At 38.4% G+C, this 23,203-nt stretch overlaps 1 pseudogene; it reads left to right on the forward strand.

The window, feature by feature from the left end:
* The first annotated feature begins 746 nt into the window (after positions 1-746).
* Positions 747-23,190, forward strand: LOC124974760 (STE20/SPS1-related proline-alanine-rich protein kinase-like; annotated as a pseudogene).
* Positions 23,191-23,203: the final 13 nt, after the last annotated feature.

A 23,203-nucleotide genomic window follows, 5' to 3' on the forward strand; every position in this document is an offset into this window, starting at 1 on the left:
TTTTGAACATCTCTGTGCCAGGGCCTGTGACACTTCATGAGATCTCTTTCCTCCACAGTTGCCTACTGTATCCTATGGCACTAGAACAGAGGACCCTTTGTCTCAAAGTCTAGAGTCAGGCCAAGGGTTCGATCAGCATGTTAAGACAGATTGGTGAGATGTGTCTTCTTCTAATAGTCAGAGTAAGGGACCATTGGAAATATCAGCTAAAACAGTTACTGGGCATTGTCCAGTTGTAGGGTAGAAGCAGCATCTGCAGGGAATCCTGGCTTTTGCAGCAAGTTCACAGCATGGTATGCTGGCTTCCTCCCTCTCACTTCCCTTCCTCAATCATGCTGAGTGACACACTCCTTCAGACACTCTCTGGGAAGCATAAACCACCCAAATCCCCTTTGCCTCCATACTTCAGAGGTTCCAGCTCTCACCTGAATATGCTTTCCAGGAAAGGAGGGCACCACAACATGCTTTGCACAACGTTTTCAATTTCAAGCTTCCCCTAACACACACGGGATGGTCCACACAATCAGATATCAACAGGCAGCAATGATTGTGGCTGTTGGGGTCCTAGGCCAGTTCCGTTAGTGGACAAAACTTCGAGTGAGCCTGGGCCAGGAGCAGCAGTGCCAGAGGGCAATGCAATGGAGCCAGTGCTCAGTTTGGTGATCTAGTGTGCTCGCAGCCCTCAGGCCCTCCGGGATCCATAGGACCTGTGGGGTATACAGTGTCTGCAGTTCCTTGTGGGTTTCATGGCACCCTTCATGCCTGGTGCTGACAAGCACAGGCTGTGCTACCTAATGGCCAAACTGAGTCGTGCTGATAGTGAGAAGTTTGTGGGGTCCAAGGCCCTGGAAAAAGCCAGGCAGCCCATTGGCATGATGGGCCATGCCCCCAACACACCCATTCCATACTTCCTGCTGTTGAGATTCTGGTATATTCTTGTTGAAAAGCACATGAAGCGGGTCTCAGTTCCTTTGTCTTCCCTCACACCACCACATCTCCTGTGCCTGTCTTGAATCATTTCTGAATCCCCCTGTCTCAGAGGCTCTTCTGCCTGGCAGCGCACAGTGATGTCATCCTGCTGTCAGTGAGCCCCTCTGTGACATCAGAGTGCACAGCTTGTCATAGAAGCTGCTAGGTAGGATCCTCATCTCCCAAAGCCCAGAATATCCTGCAGGGAAGAGTGAACAACTGCAGTCTCCTAATGAATGCCGGAATCTCCAGACTTTTGTATCCAAAGTAGACTGACGCCAGCCCTTTTATTTTAAGCATCCTAACTCATGTGTTTGCCATTTCTTCACAGGACCATAGGGAACCCTGGCATCTCATTGGAAATAATCAAAACCAGGATAAGAGGATTTTAAGTGGAAGTAGATGTTGGCATATTGCATGAAATGACATTCTAGAAGCTAATCTCAGTTCCATCTCCTTCTTAGGAGTTTTAGGAAACCCCATCAACAGGAAGACGGAGTGTTTGGGGAGAATTTTTTTTTCTTTTTACTCACTTTTTAATTTTTTGTAAACCACTTTCATCCCTGTGACACTTATACAGGATCCATGTCATTTACCCCTTTTATATTAATATTTACAGACAGTGTGTGGCTAAATTTTTCAGGGTCTCAAAAATTTGTTGAGGCTACCTTTGAACTTGAGGTTCTTCTGCCTCAGCCTCTCCAGTACCTGAGATAACAGGCAAGAACCTCAAGCCAAATTAGCCTTTTTATTCAGGTCAGAACTTTGCTGGTAAATGTTTTTGTTGGTGAATATCTGGAAGGTGGGAGAGGGTGTCATACATGATTTTTTTGTGTCTGAAGGGTAGGTATTTAGGATTTCAATTATCCCAAATGTCTTCTTAAGAAGAAATGGGCTGAGAATTTATTACAACCAAGAGGACCCTGCCTCTCCACCTGCCCCATGCCACTCTGGATCACTAAGGCTTATTTTGTAAGAGTTCATCCTAAAACATTTTCTTTCATTTAAAGAAAGGGATAAGCTCTTCTGTAGTCACACATCCAAGCACTGTCTGTGTTCAAAGATAACCAAACTTCTGGCAATATGGCTTTCACCTTAGAAACAGTAAATTCATATTGCATTGATGGGTTTTGACTATGGAGGTGTTTTGCTGCAAAGCTATGCAAGGAAATCAGATGAGAGAGGGTGCAATCACATGCCATTCTGACCCTCTTCAGATGTTCCCAACATTCAATGTTGTTCACCATTTTCTCCTCTTTTGAATCATGTGAATAGAATGTGGTTAGCAATGGAACAGGATTCAAATGGAGGCATATTTCAGTGAGTGCTTTAAGCAGGAAGCTAGGGTAGGAGTCTTTAGGCATCACTCTGGGAGGCACCCCTCTCAGAAACTGATAGGTAACAGTATTCCAATGATAGTGCTAAAGAGATGGGTTATTCAACCTACTGGTGAACAAGAAAGGAGAATTTTAAATGTGTGTGGCGTGAAATTTCATGAAGCAGCTGCATTGGTCTTTGGCAGAGTGTCATTGAGGGGCAGGTCCCTGACTGGATGAACATTAGGTGACATGCTCCAGGTGGGCAGGGTGTAAGTCAACCTCAATGTCAGCAGGGTAACATAGGGGTGATAATAAGGCAGAGATTTTTCTTGACACTTGATTTTCTCCATCTCTTTTGCTTCAACTTACCAAGATTAAAACCTTCCCTCTGGAAATGATTGACTAGGTTTTGAATCCCCATCTCAGTTTGCCCTGATTATCTCTGCAGCAATAGTAGTTGTGGAAAAACCTGACTTCCATGTACCTATGTACTGCCAGTCACAAGCATTTTGAATATTTAGTGGCATTTTGAGTCTTTGGTCAAAGTTTGACAGGCATGATGTGTACATGTGGAAATAGAAGGCTGTTTATTCAGTTTCAGAGGGATTCTGTAGAAATTTGAGATTGGACTCTTTAGGTAAAGGCATTAAACATGAGTGCATGATTGAAAAACCTCACATTTAAGTCAACTGTATCAAAGTCCTTAGGGTTGGGGCACCTTTCAGTTGGATGTAGGCAATTCATTGATAATAGTTGAAACCACATATACAAGTGCTTTCTGATATGATTTGAGGGATGAGTAGCTATCCTAACATGCTTTGTGATGAGTAAAACTTTTCTGTTCAAACACGTTCAGGGTAGAATATACACTTTTGCCTTGAAGTAGACTTTTATTCTGTTTAAGTGTTTATTGATAGGGAGCCCTATTCATTTTGAGAGGCACTATTTTATGCTGCCTTTCAAAACTGGCACTTGTGTAAATTCAGATGCCTTGCGGTCAGTGCCCTTTTGTAAGGAGAGTCTTCAATTTTAGGTTATGTGCCATCAAAGAAAAGTCAGTCCTTTGGGTTCTGCAGTCCATTGAAGCCAAAAGATGCAGCCCAGAAGGTGCAAGTACATTTAGTAACTTTGAAAAGAGAATTATTGTCAGGTCTTATCTTTGCTTAAATTCATTCTTGCCCCCTTAGTACTTGCTTATGATACCTTGAAGCTGAGGAATCTCCTGGTATTATTCAGGACATGTTAAATCTTACTATTTTTGTTCTATATCTGTTAAAATTAATTAGCTTTTCAGTTTCAAAAACTTTCTGTTGGGACTGCTGTAAAGAAGAGGTTTTAGCTCTCCTGCTTTTGAATATTAGGCCTTGAGTCATTGTGTATGTCTTGCCTTTCAGTGCAGTGCAGGTGCAAAGTTGACTTTAAGAAATGCATGAATGTGCTTATCACTTCACTCTCAGGCATTTGTTTCAATTACCTCACAAATATTTTTGATCATCTCTGTGCCAGGACCTGTGACACTCCATGAGATCTCTTTTCCTCCAGTGTTGGCTACAGGGTCTGTCCCTTGTCAGTTGGACATAGGGCCCTGTGTCTGAAAGTCTAGAGTCAGGCTAAGAGGATAGAACATCATGTTGGTGAGTTATGTCTGCTTCTAACAGTTAGAGCAAGGGATGGTTGGAAATGTCAGCAAACAGTCACTGGGCAGGGTGTGGTTGCAGGGTAGAAGCAGCATCTGCAGGGGATCCTGGCTTTTGCAGCAGGTTCACAGCATGGGATGCTCTCTTGCTCCCTCTCTCCTTCCCTTCCTCCCCCATGCTGTGACACACTCCCTCTTACCCTGGCTAGGGAGCACAGTCTCTACCCTTCTCCCCTTTGCCTCCATTCTTCAAAGTTTCCAGCTGTCACCTGAATGGGTTGTCCAGGAATGGAGGGCTACCACACCATACTGTGCACTATGTTCTGAATCTCAAGCTTCCCCCAACACACATGGGATGCTCCACACACTCAGGCATCAACACACAGCACTGCTTGTGACTGCTGGGATCCTAGGCCTGTTACCTGACTGGGCAAACCATTAGTGAGCCTGTGCTCGGAAGAGTAGTGCCAGAAGCAATGCTGCTAGAACCAGTGCTAAGTTGAGTGATCTTCCCATGCTCCCACTGCCCTTGGCCCTGCGGCATCCATAGGACCTGTGGTGTCCACAGTGCCTTCAGCTCCTTGCAGGTTTCAAGGCACCCTGCATACCTGGTGCTGACAAGCATGGTCTGCACCACCTAGTAGCCAAGGAGGATTGGGTTGACAGGGGGGAATTGGTTGGGTCCAAGGCCCAGGAGGGAGACAGAGAGCCCATTGGCCAGATGGGTCATGTCCCCAACACACCCAACCCCCCAGTTCTGGTTGAAAGATTGGCATGTCCTTTGTTTAAAAGCACAAAGCCCTCTGATCTCAGTTCCTTCATGTTCCCTCACAGCACCACAGCTCATGGGCCTGTCTTGAATCTTTCTGAATCCCCCTCTCCCAGAGACTCTTCTGCCTGCCAGCACACAGCTACATGAGGGAGGGCAATTCGACTGGGGCCTGTGCTGAGCTGGGTATTCCTCACATCCTCTCGAGCTCCTCAGTTCCTCCTGGGTCCACTGGACCTCTGGTTCCCCAGGGCCTGCAGCAAGATTAGGTCTTCAAGACATCTAGCATGCCCTTAACTATGAACTGCTCCTCCTAGTGGCCATCAAGGGTAGTGCTCACGAATGGGTGTCAGAGGGGTCCTAGGCACCACCGGAATGAGGGAGATTGCCCGTAGGCCAGATTGTCTGCCCCAACATACCATGCTCCACTTTCAGTGTGTTAAGAAATTGGGGTAACCTTTTAAAAAGCACATTCCCCTTGGGCTCTGTCCCTTCATTTTCCTTCACAGTATCACAGCTAATGTGCGTGTCTTGTGTCTTTTCTGTAATGGTCAGTCCCAGAGACTTCTCTGCTTGCCCGGGCTCAGTGACTTTTTTTCATCAGCCTGTCAGTGACATCAGAAGGTATCTGGAGAGCAGCCAGCATGTCACATCATGCACTAAGTGGATGATTGGCACCCAGTGCTCAGAAAGACCTGCAGGGAAGAGAAAGCAAGTACAATCTCCTACCAGAACTGGGAATATCCAGGACTTTGAATCCAAAGTAGAGGGATGCCAGCCTTTCCCACTTTGTATTTTGTAGTTGTCACATGTTTTCTGTCACTGCACAGTAGCATAGTGAACACAGGAATTTCATTGAAAATTATCAGAACCAGCTTAGCAGAATTTTGATAGGAAGTGGATGTTGGAATGTTCAATAAAAGTGACATTATGGAGGCTTGTCTTGATTCCCGATGGGAATTTCAGAAAACAGGACCATCAGGAGGGCTGAAAATTTGCTGAGGTTTTCTTTTTAATTTCTTTTTTTTTTTTTGGTACCACATATTGATCCCCAGGGCATTTATCCACTGAGCCATATCCTTTGCCTATTTTATATTTATATTTACAGACAGGGTCTGGCTAAGTTGCTTAGGGTTGCGCTAATTTGCTGAAACTGGCTTTGAACTGGAGTTCCACCTGCCTCAGCATCCCTAGTCCCTGAGATGACAAGTGAGAACCTCCACCCACTCTGGACTTCTCCTTTAGGTCAGATCTCCTTTTTGTTATGCCCAGAATTTAATCCCAAATGCTGGATGTAGTCATGTTCACCTGCAATCCCAACAATTTGGGAGGCTGACACAGTACAGTTGCAAGTTTCAGGCCAGTCTCATCAACTTAGCCAGGTCCCAAGCAACTTAGTGAGACCCTGTCTCAAAATTTAAAAAAAAATAATAATATGGGCTGGGTATCTGGATCAATGGTAAAATGTCTCTGGGTTCAATACCTACCACACACACACACACACACACACACACACACACACACACACATGGACATAAAAATCACACTTATCTTAATGAAAAACTGGACCATGTGCCTCCATATGAAGATTTACCTTTATAAAGATGTTAATATCCCCCAAAATATGGCATAAATTTAACATAATCTCAAAACAAACCTCAGTGGTTTTGTGACAGCTGAGAAAACTGATTCTAAATTTTTTCAGAATTTTATTAAGTGATAAATATATGCAAATAATCAATATTTTGTAGTGAAAACTTTTAACATATATCTTATGAGATACACAAATATGGTATAAATACCACTTTAGGATGTGTTACTGATAAAGGAATAATTAAGTAGACTAAAAAATAGAGCAGGAGATTTAGAAATAAACCAGGTTTATGGTGTCAGCTCTCAGTGATCTCAATCAGATGAACTGATTCCAAACAATAGTAGCAAACACACACACCTGAAGAAGCACACATTGTGCAGAACAGTTAGGTTGCCAGTGGGTGCCTCCTGCTGTTGCACTGGGTCCCCCTGCTCACCAGCCACTTTCACAGGACACAGTATTCAGCTGTGGAGATGGAAAAGCTTCCCTTTAGGAGCTTCATAGTCCAGGGGAAAACCCTTAGTCTCTGGGAGAAATGCTGGGGAGGTCCTGTGTGCCATGGCCATGGACTTGGTAGATGGGTTCCCACTAAACTGTCAGTTCTTGGTAGAATTCCTCTTCAAGATCTGCTAGTCCACTACACTGGACCTGGTCAAAGCCCATATATCCTGTTCCTTAGGAGAGGAGAGGCAGTCTTTCCTGGGCAGGGCTGCCTGCACTAGGCGCTAGGCAGTTTGGGGATAACTTTACCACCACATACAGGTTGCTCCCTCATCAAAGGAGGAACCAAAGTCAGGGATAATGGAGTTTTGCCTCTTGTCTGCTAGTCACTCAGAGGCACAATGGCCTTGACCTCCTCCAAGAAGCTGTCTATCAAAGAAGGCACCTCTTAGTGTGTTGGATAGTGCAATAAGAATGTTTTGTTAAAATATCATGTTGACATAGACATATTTTCAGACTGATAGCTTGCTCTTCTAGGACTGGTGGAGAAGGTGTTAGCAAGCATTTTGAAACAGTTCAGTGACTTTCTTCACAGAGAACAGAAATGATGGCACCCAAATAAGTGAGCACATTCATGGTTTGTCTCCACTTTCTCTCCCATTGCTGAATGCCACTGGCCCAAACATTGAGGCAAAACCCAATTGTTTTTACTGCACCTGACAAGATAATTCTGGTGAATGCAAAGTTTGAGAATTTGGTTGAAAACTCTCAAAGAGATATGAAGGAGTGACATTCCCTTATGACTGCTGGAAGGGCCTGGTCTATGAATGGGCCTCTGTGGTGGGAAGAGGTGACATGGGAAGATTCTAGGTCAGCAGCACAATAAGTAGCCCAATTTAAAATGGGAAAGTGAGAAAGGGGAACAAAGATGTAAGTCCTGAAGGAAGTGGGGGCAGAATTCTTGAGGACGGGCCCCACTGGGCTTGTTCACAGTGGTAACCATAGGACCTGGTCCCTGCCAAACACCTTATATATCTCCTCTCAGTCATTCCTGAGATGAATGTCACTATCCCCACTTCATAGATGAGACTGATGGGGCCTGACCCACTGCCCGGGGCTGTCAGGTGGCAGAGGTGGGATTTGATTCTCTCTGAACCACTCTATCTTGCCTCTATACAAAAAAGCCAATTGAAAAATATTGATTGGAGAGATGGATGGATGATGCATGTCGGGATGGAGGAAACTGGTAATAGAAAGTGGAACTGATTGCAAAAGAAGGAGATTTTCATTTAATATTCTTTGTTACCTTTTAAATATTAAAATAAATGTATGTTACTTTTCAAATGTACAATACATAACAATAAAGAGACCTAATAACCCCCAAGCTGAATACACAGCCACTTTTGAGGGATCTACAATCAGCATAGTTCCTGTTTTCATTTTTCATTCTAAGTTCAGCATAATGCTTTGACTGCTGTTCCATTCTCATGCCCTAGAAAGAGTTGAGGCCAAAATGGTAGAAAATTATTTACAGCAAGAATTATAGAAAATGGTTAATACTACACGTTCATTTCATGATTAAAATTAAAAATATAGATTTAGTTTTTAGTTGACAGATAAAAATGTATCTACTTCTGTTGCACAGCATGCTTTCATATATGCATACATTGTGAAATGACTAAATCAACCTAATTAACATACCCATTGCCTCATATACTTATTTTTTGTGACCTGAACATTTAAAAACTACTCTTTAAGCAATTTTCTATTGTGCAATGCATCATTATTAACTATGCTCACCATGCATACAAGAGATCTCTGAAATTTATTCCTCCTGTCTAACTGAAATCTTGTATCTTTTGAGAGACATCTTCCCAATCCAACACCTTCAACAGATAGTCCCTGGTATCCATCATTCTACTATTTACTCCTATGGGTTCAACTACTTTAGATTCTAATCAATAAGTGAGATCATACAATTATTTTTCATGCTAAGTTCATTTCACTTAGTGTAATGTTCTTTGAATTCATTCATATTATCTCAAATGACAGGATTTCCTTGTTTTTTAAGGTTGCATAGTGTTCCACAGTATATCTACTCCATTTTATTTATCTGTTTTCCATTGATGGACACTCATTTGATTTTGTGTCTTGGCTTCTGTGAATGGTGCTGCAATAAACACAGGAATGAATGCAGGTGTCTCTATGACATACTGATTTCTTTTCCTTCGAACATGTATGCACAAGTGGGATTGATGGATCATAAGATAAATCTATAATTTTTTGAGAAACATCCATAATGTTTTCCATACCGGCTGTACTAATTTACAGACCCACCAAGAATGTACAAGGTTTTCCTTTCCTCCACATCCTCACCAACACTTATTTCTTGTTTTTTGATAATAATCATCTTAACAGGTAGGAGGCAATATCTCATTGTGGTTTTAAATTGCAATATTATACTTTAATAAAAGTTTTTTTTTTCTCCTTGCCCCTCTGCACTATCCTCACAGGGAGTCAAGCTAGGGAACTCAGATTGATCTCTGAGATGACCCCAAAACTTTAGCAAGACTGAAAGATATGAAAGAAAAACCTATATGGGTGGAACAAGGACAGAAACTAGCAAGAGAGAAAGGAGTATGCTGCTATGTGGAATGTTAAGCTTTAACCCAAAAGGGACTGAAGACTGTTTTCGATAAGGCTATCATAGCCATTTTAACTCCAAAGAAACACGTGGTTAAAAAAAGAATAGTATCAAGATGTATAAACTGTTGTTTGATTACGAGAGAAACATCTTCAGTTGCCAAGGAAAATGTCAACTTCTCTCAGAAAGCGTGTGAAAATGGTACAGCTATATAAGACCTCTCTTAGATAATGAAGCAATTTAAAACTTGACAGGAAAAAAAAAAACAGTCCTCAGAATTCTATGAAGTTCATTAAGAATGTTTCTTAAAGGTCTAAGAAGCAACAAACAGCATCTGAAGCCACAATCTAGTATAAATACTTTATTTCAACTAGAAGGTATAATCTCTCAGGGGTTTCATAGTTTAAAAAGCTACAATCACATCATGTCGAAACTACATAGAAAAACAGTGCTGTAAATGGAACTGTTTGGCTTTGACCACACACATTGCTGCATAGCACTTGTGGAATCTGCACAAAGAAATATCTTCTCCCTTTGCTCTAATTAATTGTTCTTGTACATAAGTTACTTTCTATTCCACTATATCCAGAGTGGTGAAATAACAAGGCCAGCCACATAGCCAAAGGTCGCTCCAAGTGTACAGGAAATGGGCCATACCTAAGGAGAGAATGTATGAGATCAAAAAAGAACAAACATGTTATTATTACTTGAGCACAATTTAAGTGTAACCTAAATATTTCTATATTAAAGCTTAATGTACTTTCTTAAAGAAAAAAAAGTTTTTACTGTCTTGATTGAAGACTTATAATAAAACCCTTAATAGAAAATTGAGTAATCCTCATAAAAACAATGTACTCAAAAGAAAATACATTTAGAACATTCAGAATTCAAAACATCTGTAGTAATCTTGCAAAGGTAATTAAAACAAAAATGAGGCAATATTTTCAATCACAAAATATTTTAAATGTATTCTGTCATATATAACTAATTAGAAAAAAATTTAAAAAGAACACTGTATGTTAACTATGTTATAAAAATAAAATCTTAAAAAATAAATAGATATCTTAGTTTTGTTTTAAAAAAAGCTGAATACCCAATTCTGAAACAAAGTATGGTTTTGTAGCAGCTTTGAATTGTTACAATATGTATTTGTAAAAATACATGTACACACACATACACACACACACATATGATGTATATCAATTGTCCTAAAATATTGATATCCTATGTTTGACAAATCTCAAGTTAGAATAATTTGTCTTAGATATTATCACAATGAAGCTTAACCAAATATATAAAATATTATTACCCCAACATTTATAATGTTAATAAAATTTAATGTTATTGCTGTATAGAATTTACTGGAATATTATATGGTCTTTGAAAACAACAAGTTTTCCAAATAAGGCTGGAGCAAAGTCTAATTGTCTGGGTATTCCTTAAGCAATTGTTTATGATAACAGAATTCACAATATGGGATTCTAAATATTTATTTAAATTGGTGCTATATAATTTGTTAACATGCAGATGTGAATACTTCAAAGTTTTTGAATTAAAAATTTACAAGGAGTACTAAAGTTAAAATCACACTTCTCAATTTCAAAACTTACTACAAAGCTACAGTCATGACAAGGTGGTACTGACATAAGAATAGATTTAACAACCAATGGAATTGAATTTTTTTTGGGGGGGGTGCTGGGGATCAAACCCAGGGCCTTATGCTTGCAAGTCAAGCACTCTACCGACTGAGCTATCTCCCTAGCCCCTGGAATTGAATTTGAACCAGGATAAATACATATCTGTGGTCAATTTATTTTAACAAAGGTGCCAACGCCCTTTGATGAGAAAAGAATCTTTTCAACAAATGGTGCTGTACAACTAGATTTTCACATGCGAAGGAGGGAAGTCGAACACTTAATCTCAGGTCACACACGAAAATTAACTCAAAAGAATTAAAATGTAAATATGAGAACTAAAACTTTAAAACCCTTGATAGAAAACAAAGACATGTATTTTTATGATTTTGAAGTAAATACCACTTCTTAGATATGACATTGAAAGTACAAATGATCAAAAAAAAAAAAAAAACCAGATAACCTGGACTTCATCAAAAGTGAAACTGTATTTTGTGGGGTGGACATCAAATGACATTATTCAGAGAGTGAAAAGACAACCTACAGAAAGGGAAAAATATATTTGCTTATAATTTACCTGATAAGAGTCTTTAACCAGAGTATATAAATTATTCTTGCAATTCAATAGAGATAAATGACCAAAAGTGGGCAAAGAACTTTGAGAGACATTTCTCTAAAGATAATGTACAAATGGTCAATATCATGAAAAGATGCTCACTAGTCATTAGGGAAATGCAAATTAAAACAACAGAGAGATACCACTTCACTAGACACACACCCTCCTTTAAAATTGTTATACTAAAAAAATGAAAAAAAATTATTACAAAAAAATTTGGAGAAATTAGAGTGCTTACACTTTGGTGGTAGGAATGTAAAATCATGTAATTACTAACCACGATCTCATGATCCAGAAATCCCACTCTTGCATACATGTCCAAAAGAACTGAAAAAGATGTGTCCATGCAGAAATGTGTATGTGAATATTTAAAATACTATTTATAATTATCAAAAAGTGGACAACATCCAAATGTCCATCAGGTGATGAATGTATGTACAAAATATGGCCTGTGCATACAATGGAGTTTTATTCAGCTATTAAAAGAAATGAATTATTGGTTCATGCTACACAGATGAACCTCAAAAACATGCTAAATATAAGAAGCTGGCCACAAGGGATTGCATACTATGATTCTATTTATTAAAATGTCCAGGATATTAAAGAAGAATAAAACTATGACATTTGCAGGTAAATTGGATGGACCTGGAGAATAATAATCGAAATAAGTCAAACCCAAGAAAACAAAGGCCAAATGTTTTCTCTGATAAGTGAATACTGATCCATGGTTGGGGAGGGAAGAATGAAGGAACTTTGGATTGTACAGAGGGGAGTAAAGGGAGGGGAGGAGAAGTGGGAGGGACAGGACGGTGGAAAGAGATGGACATTATTACCCTATATACATATATGCTTACACTACTGCTCTGACTCTGCATCATGTACAGCCAGAGTGCATTCTACTGTCATATATAACTAATTAGAACAAATTTTAAAAATATACAGGATAGAGAAATCCACAGACAGAAAGTAGATGGTTGCTTGCTTCCTGCTTTGAAGATGGAAGGCAATGGGATGTGACTAAAAATGGGTATGGGGTTTCTTTTTATTGTGAATGAAAATGTTCTAAAATTGATGGTGGTGATGATTGTACATTATAAGTAAGCAAAAATTCTCTGGTACACTCAAACTATGACTTTTATTATATGAAATTTAAAAAAGAAGATTCCAAACCAAATGTACTTATGTATCTGGTTGGTGGAATTACATATACATTTTTAGTTTCTTCAGAATTCAATTCATTATCTAAGTTATATCCAATCAACATTTATAATTTTTAAAATTTTTTTCAGTCAGATGGACACAATACATTTGTTTATTTATTTTTTATTTTTTTTTTATGTAGTACTGAGTATCCAAGCCCCTTTATCATACATGCTGGGCAAGTGCTCTACCACTGAGTCACAATCCTAGCCCTAACAATTATAATTTGTAAAATAAGGAAAATTTTGAAATTCTAATATAAACATGGACAATTTTAATATTCACTTATAAAAGAAAGGATATAAAATAGTTGCACGTTCTTCAGGTATGCAACATAAATATAAAATACTAGTAATGGAAAATAGAATAAAATGAAAATAAGTATGCAAAAGTGATAAAAATTTGCATGAATTTTAAAAACTTTAACCTTTTGTGGATGGTAATGTTTATCTTTTCAAGTATGGGAAATGACCATATTTGCCTCACAAATTGAATTGGGGTTTTATTTGATGTTGAAAATTCGTATGACAACATTGTCAAGGACAGGTGCCCTCTTCATTCTTCAAATCGTCACTGGATACATTTCCCCTATTTCTTCCTGGAACTTTCCCTTCTCCTAATTTTTACCTGTTGTTCAATCTGAGTTTTCGTTTTCCAATTGTGTTACTTTATCCAAATTGTTCATTTCCTATAATGTCCTAAAGTTTTAAGGTTTTAACTTTGAATAATATTTCTTAATAATTTAAACTTTTTATTTATTCAGTTTTTTGAATTTTATTTTTTGAATCTTTAATTGATTATATTAGTGGTTTTTAAATATCACATTTATTCATATCTCCTTTTTGCATACTAAACATTCTCTTTTTATAATTTATTTCACTTTATTTTCATTGCTTTTCTATTTTAAACTTTATATATATGTAAGTTAGGTATAACTCTCATTTTTCTTTTTCCTTCTTGTTACCACGGAGTGAAAGATAAAGTTCCTCTGATTCAGCTTTATCTGATGTATATATGTGTGTGTGTGTATATATATATATATATATATATATATATATATATATATATATATAACAGATATAAATACAACAGATATATATGTATATATAGGTGACATCCTTCTGGGTGGCGAACAACCCCAAGGGCCCAGGACTGGAGTGCCCCTCGGTGGAAGTGGACAGGAAGGCATCTAAGGGACCCTCAGGGACCGCCTTCACTGAAGCGGGCAGGGACAGCGAGTTGTCCCTGGTCCAGGCCAGAGAAGCGCTGCGGTCTCTGACCCACCACTTCGCCCAACCCAGCAGCCGCGTGCCCGCAAACTTCACCTCTCACTCCTCTGCACGCGGGGCTATTGGCTCTACCCAGCGGACGTAGCTCTAGAGCTCGGTCCAGCACCCAGACGACCATTCTCCTCAGCAACTGCGGGACCGCTAAGGAGCCGACTTCCAACTTCTGAGAAGCAAGGGTGAGTCAGTCCCCCCACTTCCCCAGGCAATCTGCCCCGAGGCCACCGGGCCTGGTCTCCCAGGGTGTCAGGACACTTCATTCAGCACCTAAGGCAGTGACCCTAGGCGAGCGTCCTCCGCCTCTGGCGGCTTTCCCTAGCCCTGGCCCCATGCCTGGCCGCCCACAGCCTCTGCTCCTAATGCTGGTGGCCCCAGCTGGCATTTGTCCCACAGCTGCCAGGCAGAAAACCCCAGCAGAGCAGGCACGTGGGAGGCAGGAAATCAAGGCACCAGCATTGCAACTGGTCGTGCACAGAAGCCAGGCAGGTGTGGGTCTGAAAACAGGCAGTTTGTGCGTTACACCTGTGCTACCAGCGCTAGGAGGAGGAGGGGAAGGAGGAAGTCTGGGAGGAAGGAGAGGAGAAGCGGGTCAGTAGAAGCCAGGACTGCCACCAAAAGATAGAGGAAGAGTTTTTGGGGTGGGACAGGCCCTCCTAACACTTAAGAGTATCTTCTGTCCCCTTTTTCAAAAGAGAATACAAAATAAAGGAAACAGAAGGACTAGAGGAAAAAAGGAAGAGGGTAGAATGTGGGCAGGGGGAAGCGTGAACAGAAAGGACCAGCACATGCAGGGGAACAGGGTCGTGGGGGCATCTCTTGCCAGCGAAGAGCACTGCCATTTGGGGAGGTGCCATAGCCGCTGCCTGTGGCGGCATGTGACACAGCTGCCGGTGGGTGGGACTCTCTCAGCGCCGGGAGCGCATACCAAGAGTCAAGTCTGTGCCATCCTGGATCCCATGCTCTTCGTGGGTATCCAAAGGTGGCAGCAGCACTTCTGGGAAGACCAGTTGAATTGAAGTGCAGCTTCAGTCAGGGACTTGAGAGCCTAAGGACAGCGGCTTTCTGAACGCTGTGAAGAATACCAATAGATGGTGACCCACACTACCCCAGCGTTTTGGAGAGGCACGGAGCACCAGCGTGGGGCGGCCATCTATAGTTCAACTGTCAGATGAGGACTGCCCTTGTCACCCAGCACTTAGAAAGCCAGTTGCAGTAGTGGATGACCTGGTTTATTGGCTTATTGCCTTACTAAAGAGTAAAATATTTTTGACTCTAGTAGGAAATGTTTTTGCTAGAGGAGTTAAAGAAGGAGCTATGGAGGGAACAAAAGATGTTGTTCTGTCAATTTGGGACTGGGGTGGGACTGGAACCTCTGGAAGATGGTCTGCTGCAGAGTTGGAGCTCTAGGACTGAGATTGGGACTGAGTTCCTGTAATGGGACATGAATAAGGTAAGAGGTGGAGGAAAAGAGAGCCGCAGTCGCCCCAACCAGCTTACTTTGGCTTTGATTTTCTCTCCGTCTGATGTGGGATCCAAGGCACCAAACTTCAGGACTGGTGGAGCTGTTGGGTTGAATGTGTGTGTGTTTGTAACCATGCCTGTGCACCCTTCACTCGCTTTAAAACGTTTCATTGTTTTTATAAATACACATTTGCTAAGTGGCAAGAGAGTGCAGAGAGACAGTATAGAACTTGAATAGACTCAGGGCTCAATGCCAGAAATAAGGATGCACAGAGTATGCCCAGTAGGGCAGGCCAGACAGCATTCTGGGCCCTGGAACACTTGGTTGGTGGGTGTGAGCTGACAGAGAATCTGGTCCAGGCCTGGTGGGTCCTGGGCACGCCAGAGACTTACCAGTCTAGTCCGAGATCCTGGGTGGCATTGCAGTGTCACCTGGGTTCAGCACACTTTGTTCAGGGCCTTGTGGGCAAATTCAGGCAGCACAAAGGCTGCAAGGTGCACATCCGTGTTGTAGTATTTCAACTTCATGTGCTTCACCTACGTATGTATCAGCCATTGCTGGGACTCCTGGGAATTGGTGCTCTGGGTTTTGCTGCATAGCTTGAAGCTGATTTGGCCACTGCGGTAGGTGGGAATGGTGCAGCAGGCATAGGCCACCGTCAGGAAGAACTGCCACATCTCCTTGATGAGGTCCAGGTGCAGCTTGTGGCAGTCGCCCCTCGCAGCAGAGGATTGTAGCTCAGTGGTAGAGTACTTACCTAGCATGGGTGAGAAACTGGGTTGGATCTTCAGTACCACATTAAAAATAAATAAATAAATGTTAAATTCTTTAAAAAGAGAACATTACACAGAATTATGGAATAATGTCACAACTAAGTTAATGACTTTGACACAATATACTTGTCTTAGTTTCCTTAATTTTAACAGCACACATTTGTGAACATGACTATGTAAATGTGTAAATTTAGTTTTTTTCCCACTTGTCTTTGTTGTGCTACTACTACAGATATCATACTGAGCAGTTTCACCACAAGAATCCCTTTTGCTGTCATTTTATAACCTCAATCACCTCCCTCCCAGCTCCCTTTGCACTCAAACCCCAATTACCAATAATCTGTTGTCTATTTCCAAAATGTTTCCATCTCAAAATGTTACATCATTGGAATTATACAGTATATAAGCTTTTGAATTTTAATTTATAAAAAATATAATTCTATTGATGAATATGTATGTATCGATGGAGTGTTTCTTTTTATTATTACTCATAAAATGAAGGTATCACAATTTGCCTTATAATTTATCTTTCAAAAATATCTGATTCTTTTCTGGGTTTTGCTATTATAAATAAAACTGTTACGAACATTTGTAGCTAGTATTGGCATTTCAATGACTAAACTGAATCTGTAGATTAATTTGGGTAGTGTAACCATTTTAACAATATTAATTATACCAATCCATGAACATTTGAGGTCTTTCTACCTTGAAGTGTTTTCTTTGGATCATTTCTTCAGTGTTTTGTAATTTTCATTGTAAAGGTTTTTCTCATCCTCAGTTAATTCATTTTCATGAAGGATACTGGCCTGTAGTCTTCTTTATTGTGACTTTGTCAGATTTTAGTACCACATGATACTGTCTTCATAAAATGAGTTGGAAAGTGATCCTTTCCTTTCAATTTTATACAATAGTTTGAGAATTAGTGCTTTTTTCCCCAAAAAATCTGTTCAAATTCAGCAGTGAATCTAACTGAACTTGGATTTTCTTGCTAAGTCTTTCTATTCCTATTTCAATATTATAACTTATTACTGATGTATAAGATTTTCTATGTCCTTTTATTCCAATTTCATTGGTTTTGTCTCCAAAATTTGCCTATTTTTTTAAGATTTTAAAATTTATTGGCATATAGTCTTTCAAAATATTTCTTAGTTATTTTTTAAGTTTCATTCATGTCTGTTATAATATCATCTTCTCCATCTTTAATTTAGTTGAGTTTTCACCTTTTCCTTCAGCTATTTAGCTAAGGCCTTTTGTTCATCTTTTCAAAGGATGAACTCTCAGTTTTACTAATCACTTGTATTGTTCATTTAGTCACTACTCGTTTATACTCTGAGCCTTTCTATTTATTCCTATTAATTTGGGAATTTGACTTAGTTTTTTTTTTTTAGTAAGAATTTTAGGTGCATATCATGAGGATGTTTATGTAAGAGCTCTCTACTTTTTTAATGTAGTCATTCATTCTGTAAATTTTTTCTTTTAGGCTACTTTAGGTATATCTCACAGATTGAAGTGTGTTTTGTTTCCATTTTCATTTAATTCAAGGAAACTTTAAATTTCCCCACTGGTTTTTTTCAATGACCACTGTTCATTAAATAATGTGTTGTGTTGTATAATTTCTGCATTTTCTCATGTTGATTTCTAGTTTTGTTCCATTTGCAATGAGATAAGATGTAATAAATTATTTCAATTCAAAAAATTTGTAAAGAAGTACTTATATGTGGTAGATTTCGGAAAAAGATCCACGTGTTGATGAAAAGAATGTGTAATCTGCATATGGTAGATGGAATATTCTTTGGACATTTGAGAAATCCACTTGATGTTATTAATATAACTATTGTTTATTCATTGATTTTTGTCTGGATTTTCTATCTGTTGGTGAGAGTGTGGTATTAAAGTTATTCATCATTCTTATATCAAGGCCTATATCACCCTTTATGTATGGTACTATTCATTTTATGAAATTGGGGGCTCCAAATTTCAGGACATTTACATGTGTAATTATTATAGCTTCTTGATGTATTATGCACTTGATCAATATATAGTGAAATTTTGTTTCACAGATCTTGTTTAAAAGTCTATTTTGTGGAATATAATTACTGCTATCCATGTTTTAGAATTCCATTTGCTTTTAATACTTTTTCCGTCTTTTCACTTTCAGTCTGTCTGCATTTTAGATAAGTTTCTTATATGTAGCACACTGTTAAGTCTTATTTATTTTTTCATGTATTTAGTCAGCCTGTTGTTTAATCAGAGAATTAAGACTATTTAATTTCACAATTATTATTAAAATGTATGTGTTTGTTCCTGCTATTTCAGTGATTTTCTTCTGGTTGTTTTGAATATCTGTTGTTCATTTATTTTTCTTTTATTCCTTTCTAAGTTTGATGGCCTACTACTTATAAATTTGATTCCTTCCTATATCTCTTTAGCATGCTACCATTTGACTGTGATTTATTCATTCACATAGTCTCATGATTATGATTGTCTTTATTTCTCTTGAGTGTAGTTAGGGTTCTCTTAAATATCATCTATAAAGCTGTCCTGGTGATTATGAATTCCCTCTGATTATGCTTATCTTGACATGTTTTGATTATTCTTCAATTCTGAATGATAACCTTGCTCTTATATTAATGTTCTTTGACAGTTATTTTCTTTCAGGACTTGAAGCACATTATTTCATGCCCTTATGGCCTTTAGAGATTTGGCTATAAAATCTGTTGTTTGTCTAATGGGTTTTCATTTATTGTACCATGACTCACCTTCTTTTGTAAATTTAATATTCTTCTGCATTTTTGACAATTTACCTATAACATGTCATTTAGTTGTTCATCTCTGATTATTTCTATATTGGGGCTCTAAATATCCCTGAAACATGGATGTCCATGTCTTTCCTAATATTTGAGAAATTTGTGACTCTTATTTCAATTTATATTTTTCCTATGCACTCTGAATGTAGCTCTTCACCTTCTGGTATGCTAATTATATGAATGTTTGATATTTTAATGGTGTTTTGGAGGTTTCTTCTTTTTATTTATTTGTCTGAATATAATATTTTGGCAAAATCATCTTTGAATTCAAATGTTCTCTGTTCCTTTTGATCTAGTCTAGTATTTTGGCATTCAACTGAGTTTTTATCTAACAAAGTTACTGCATATTTCATTTCTAAGATTTGCGTTTGGTTCTTTTCCCCTGAATTTTCTCTTTATTTGATTTCTCATTTTTATTCTGTATCTTTTTCCTTAAGTCTCTGAATTGTTTATTTGTATTCTATCAGATTTCATTAAGTTTTTTGAATTGTCCTTTGAATTCTTTGCCTGGTATTTCATCTATATTGGTATTTTTGAAATGATAGTATGGAACTATAAATTTTAGAGGATGACACATTACCTTTCTTTTTAATATTGCTTGTGTTGCTATGGTAAGATTTACTCATCTGCTGGGATGGATGGTTCTTGAATTTCATGCGGTGCCATCATAGCGCAACTTTCTTCTGTCAATGTGACATAGGTTTGTTGTATAAAGTGAGTTTATTTCAAACTGGACTCCACAGTGTAATCTTCTTTTATGTCCTTGTTTGCAGATTATGGATTTATGTACAGAGTGTACTGCATCATTGTCAGAGAGACCTCTGTCTCTTTAAGACATGTAAATATGGAATAACTCTTAATACTCAGGCAGGTGTATTATAGGCAGTGGAGCATGTCATAGAACACAGAGAGAAAGGCAGAGAAAGAAAAGAAAATCAAGAATTCATCTTAGCCAAAGGGTTTAGAATATTTCTCAATAAGTTCTCTAAGGCTTAGGTTATTTTAAGGGGTTTGTGGAGTCTAAAGTATACTCAAATCATAAACATTTCTTTGTGTATGTTATTTAATATTGTTTTAGCATTATAATTATCTCCTTTTAAATTATTATTTGAATAAAGTGGAATGGTATTTTGGTTATGGGTAGGTCTTGTGAAATTTCTATGAATTTTCTCGTTATATTGAATGATAGTATTTCCAACTATGTTCTTATCAAATTTCATAAATTTCAGCTTTTCAAGAAAATTAGAGATTTGGTACATAGCTAATTTTATTTTACAGAGTTCAATAGGAACTTACTTATAAATTTATAACAGTATAAAATATATAATGTAATGGTATATTGAATACATTATATTTTTTAAGATTTAAATATTTATATTAGTATTTATTTAGCTTTCACGTATACATTTGTAATATAACATTCGCTTTATATTTTATGCATGGTATAATCATATGTGCATTGTTATATTTATGTATTTTGTTGTAAAATTTACATAAGTTGATATAGTATTCATGTATACACACATATACCTATTCTACCATAATAATTTATTCAAGCCAATTAGTGTTTGCTTTTCTTGGTGCCATCCCTTTTTTGTATATTCTGTAGAGACAAGTTCACATGCCCATCCTTGTGTTGGCTTTTATCCTGATTAAATCACTCTTCATCCTTCTCTTTACGTCATCAAATATTACATCTTCAGAAAGAGTGCACAGAGAATTTAACAGACAGGTTTGTAAATATACAACTCTAACCTCCTCAGCACAATTTTTATGATAGCTTACCTATATTTAATTTAATGTATAAAATAAAGCTAACTATATTGTGGAGGCACCTGTGTGAGACAATAAATATGAGAGACAATTACCTATCATTTTTGTGGCTTCTATTGCATTAGTACATTACTTTAAGAAATACATCTTTAGTTAAGTTTTCCTTTTTGGCCACTAGGTTTTCTTAATCTGAAATATCTATTATACAAACATAGTTTCTGTGTGATAAAAACTATATGATGTTTTAAAACATCTGTTGGGATATTAATATATTTATATTTTTCCGTTTCTTATTGCATGGTCTTAGTATCTTTGAAATTGCATTTCTTTCCTGCTTGGTTTTATTTTGTTCTGTTTTAATGCAAGCTATTTCCAGCAAATATTTTAGAGTAGTATTACAAATTTTATTGGAATGCAAGTGGATCAGCAGTATGTTTTAATTAGTGGACATTACTAAGGTGACTTTTTCCCTCCTGATGGAATAACACTGCTCAACATTTATAGCTCCTTTTTCTTGAATTGATCATTTACTCTACAAAGAAAACTTCCAATATCTTAACTTTTGCACTGAAACCTAATAACCATCCTTCTTAGAACTGAGAATGGCCCGTTTTCTCACTCTTTAGCTCATGGAATTTTATTGCATGTAATAAGTAGAATTATCAATAATTTTTTAGCAGCAGGAGCAGGGAGGGTGTTCACCAGTGGAGAGGTGTTGGTGGTGAGGCAAGGGAAGATTCAAGTGGAAGATTGCCCTCTAGTTGGTGCATCCTGGAAGCTGCAATAGGGGCACCTGCCCCTGACCCAGCTTCCCAGGCCTTGGACTGGCACATCTGCACAGATGCATATGAGCTGCAAGAGGTTACCTGCAATGGAGCTACTACTGTGGTTCAGGCTTCCCTATGCAAACCCAGGCAAGAACATGTAACAATAAAGTGTATCAACCTGGAAAAATTTCAGACCAGAATGTGTGAACCATTAAAACAAATTCATGTCATGAGTCAGTGCAGCTATCTCAATGTAGTTTCCTATTACAACTCTTTTGTGGTAAAAGTTGAATTTGGCCTGGTCATGAAATTGCTAAGTGGAGGATCAGTTTTAGACATCATCAAATACATTGTCAACTGAGGAGAGCACAAGAAAGGAGAGGAAGAGGCAGTAGTAGCAACAGTTCTTAAAGAGGTTTTGGGAGGCTTAGGCAATCTACACAGAAATGATCAGATTCATAGAGATTTGAAAGCTGGTAATATACTTCTGGTTAAGGATGGTTTTGTACAAATTGCAGATTTTGGGGTAAGTGCATTCTTAGCAACAGGAGTGATGTTACAAGCAATAGAGTAAGAAAAGCACTGTTTTCACTCCATGTTGGATGGCATTTGAAGTTGTGGAACAGGTGAGAGCCCATGACTGCAAGGCTGACATGTGGACTTTTGGAATATTGTCCATTGAAATAGCAACAGGAACAGTATCTTATCACAAATACCTTCCTATGCACATGTTAATATGGACTCTGGAAAATGACTCACCCACTTAATAAACCTAAAGAGAACATAAATGATGAAAAAATATGGCATGTCTGTTAGAAAATTACTTTCACCATGTTTTCAAATGTATTGTTCCAAAAGACTCACAGCAGCAGAACTTTTAAATGCAACTACTTCCAGAAAATCAAGAACAGAGAATACCTGATTGAGAAGCTGCTTACCAGAATGGCCAGATAGCCCAAAGAGAAGTTCCAGGGTCAAGCAGTCACCTCCAGAAAAACAAAGAAAGGGACTGGGAGTGGAGTGATGAGGAAATGGATGAGAAAAGTGAAGAGGGGAAAGCAGCTGCTTCTCAGGAAAAGTTACAAAGTGTAAAGCAGAAAATTTAGAGATCTCAGTGAACACCAGCAGCCCAGAGCAAATACAGTCCTCTTTGCATGATTCTCAGGGCCAACCCAATGTGAGTGAAGACTACAGAGAAGCTTCTTACACCACAAACCTCATCTTAAGATTGAGAAGCTTCAGCAAGAAACTTAATGATATAGAATTTGAATTTATTCCAGGAAGAGATACAGCAGATGCTGTATCTCAGGAGCTCTTCCCTATTGACCGGGTTTATGGTCATCATGTAGTTATAGTGACTGTTAACTTACAGAAGATTGTAAATGATCCCAAAGCTTTAAAATATTGACATTTAAGTTGGCTTTTGGCTGTTATGGGTCAGAGATTTCTGATGAAGTGAAACTGATTAGGTTTGTTCAACTGAGTGTGAGCCGATATTGACCCTTGCTATTAT

This window comes from Sciurus carolinensis, unplaced genomic scaffold, assembly GCF_902686445.1.
Source record: "Sciurus carolinensis unplaced genomic scaffold, mSciCar1.2, whole genome shotgun sequence".
Lineage (NCBI taxonomy): Eukaryota > Metazoa > Chordata > Mammalia > Rodentia > Sciuridae > Sciurus > Sciurus carolinensis.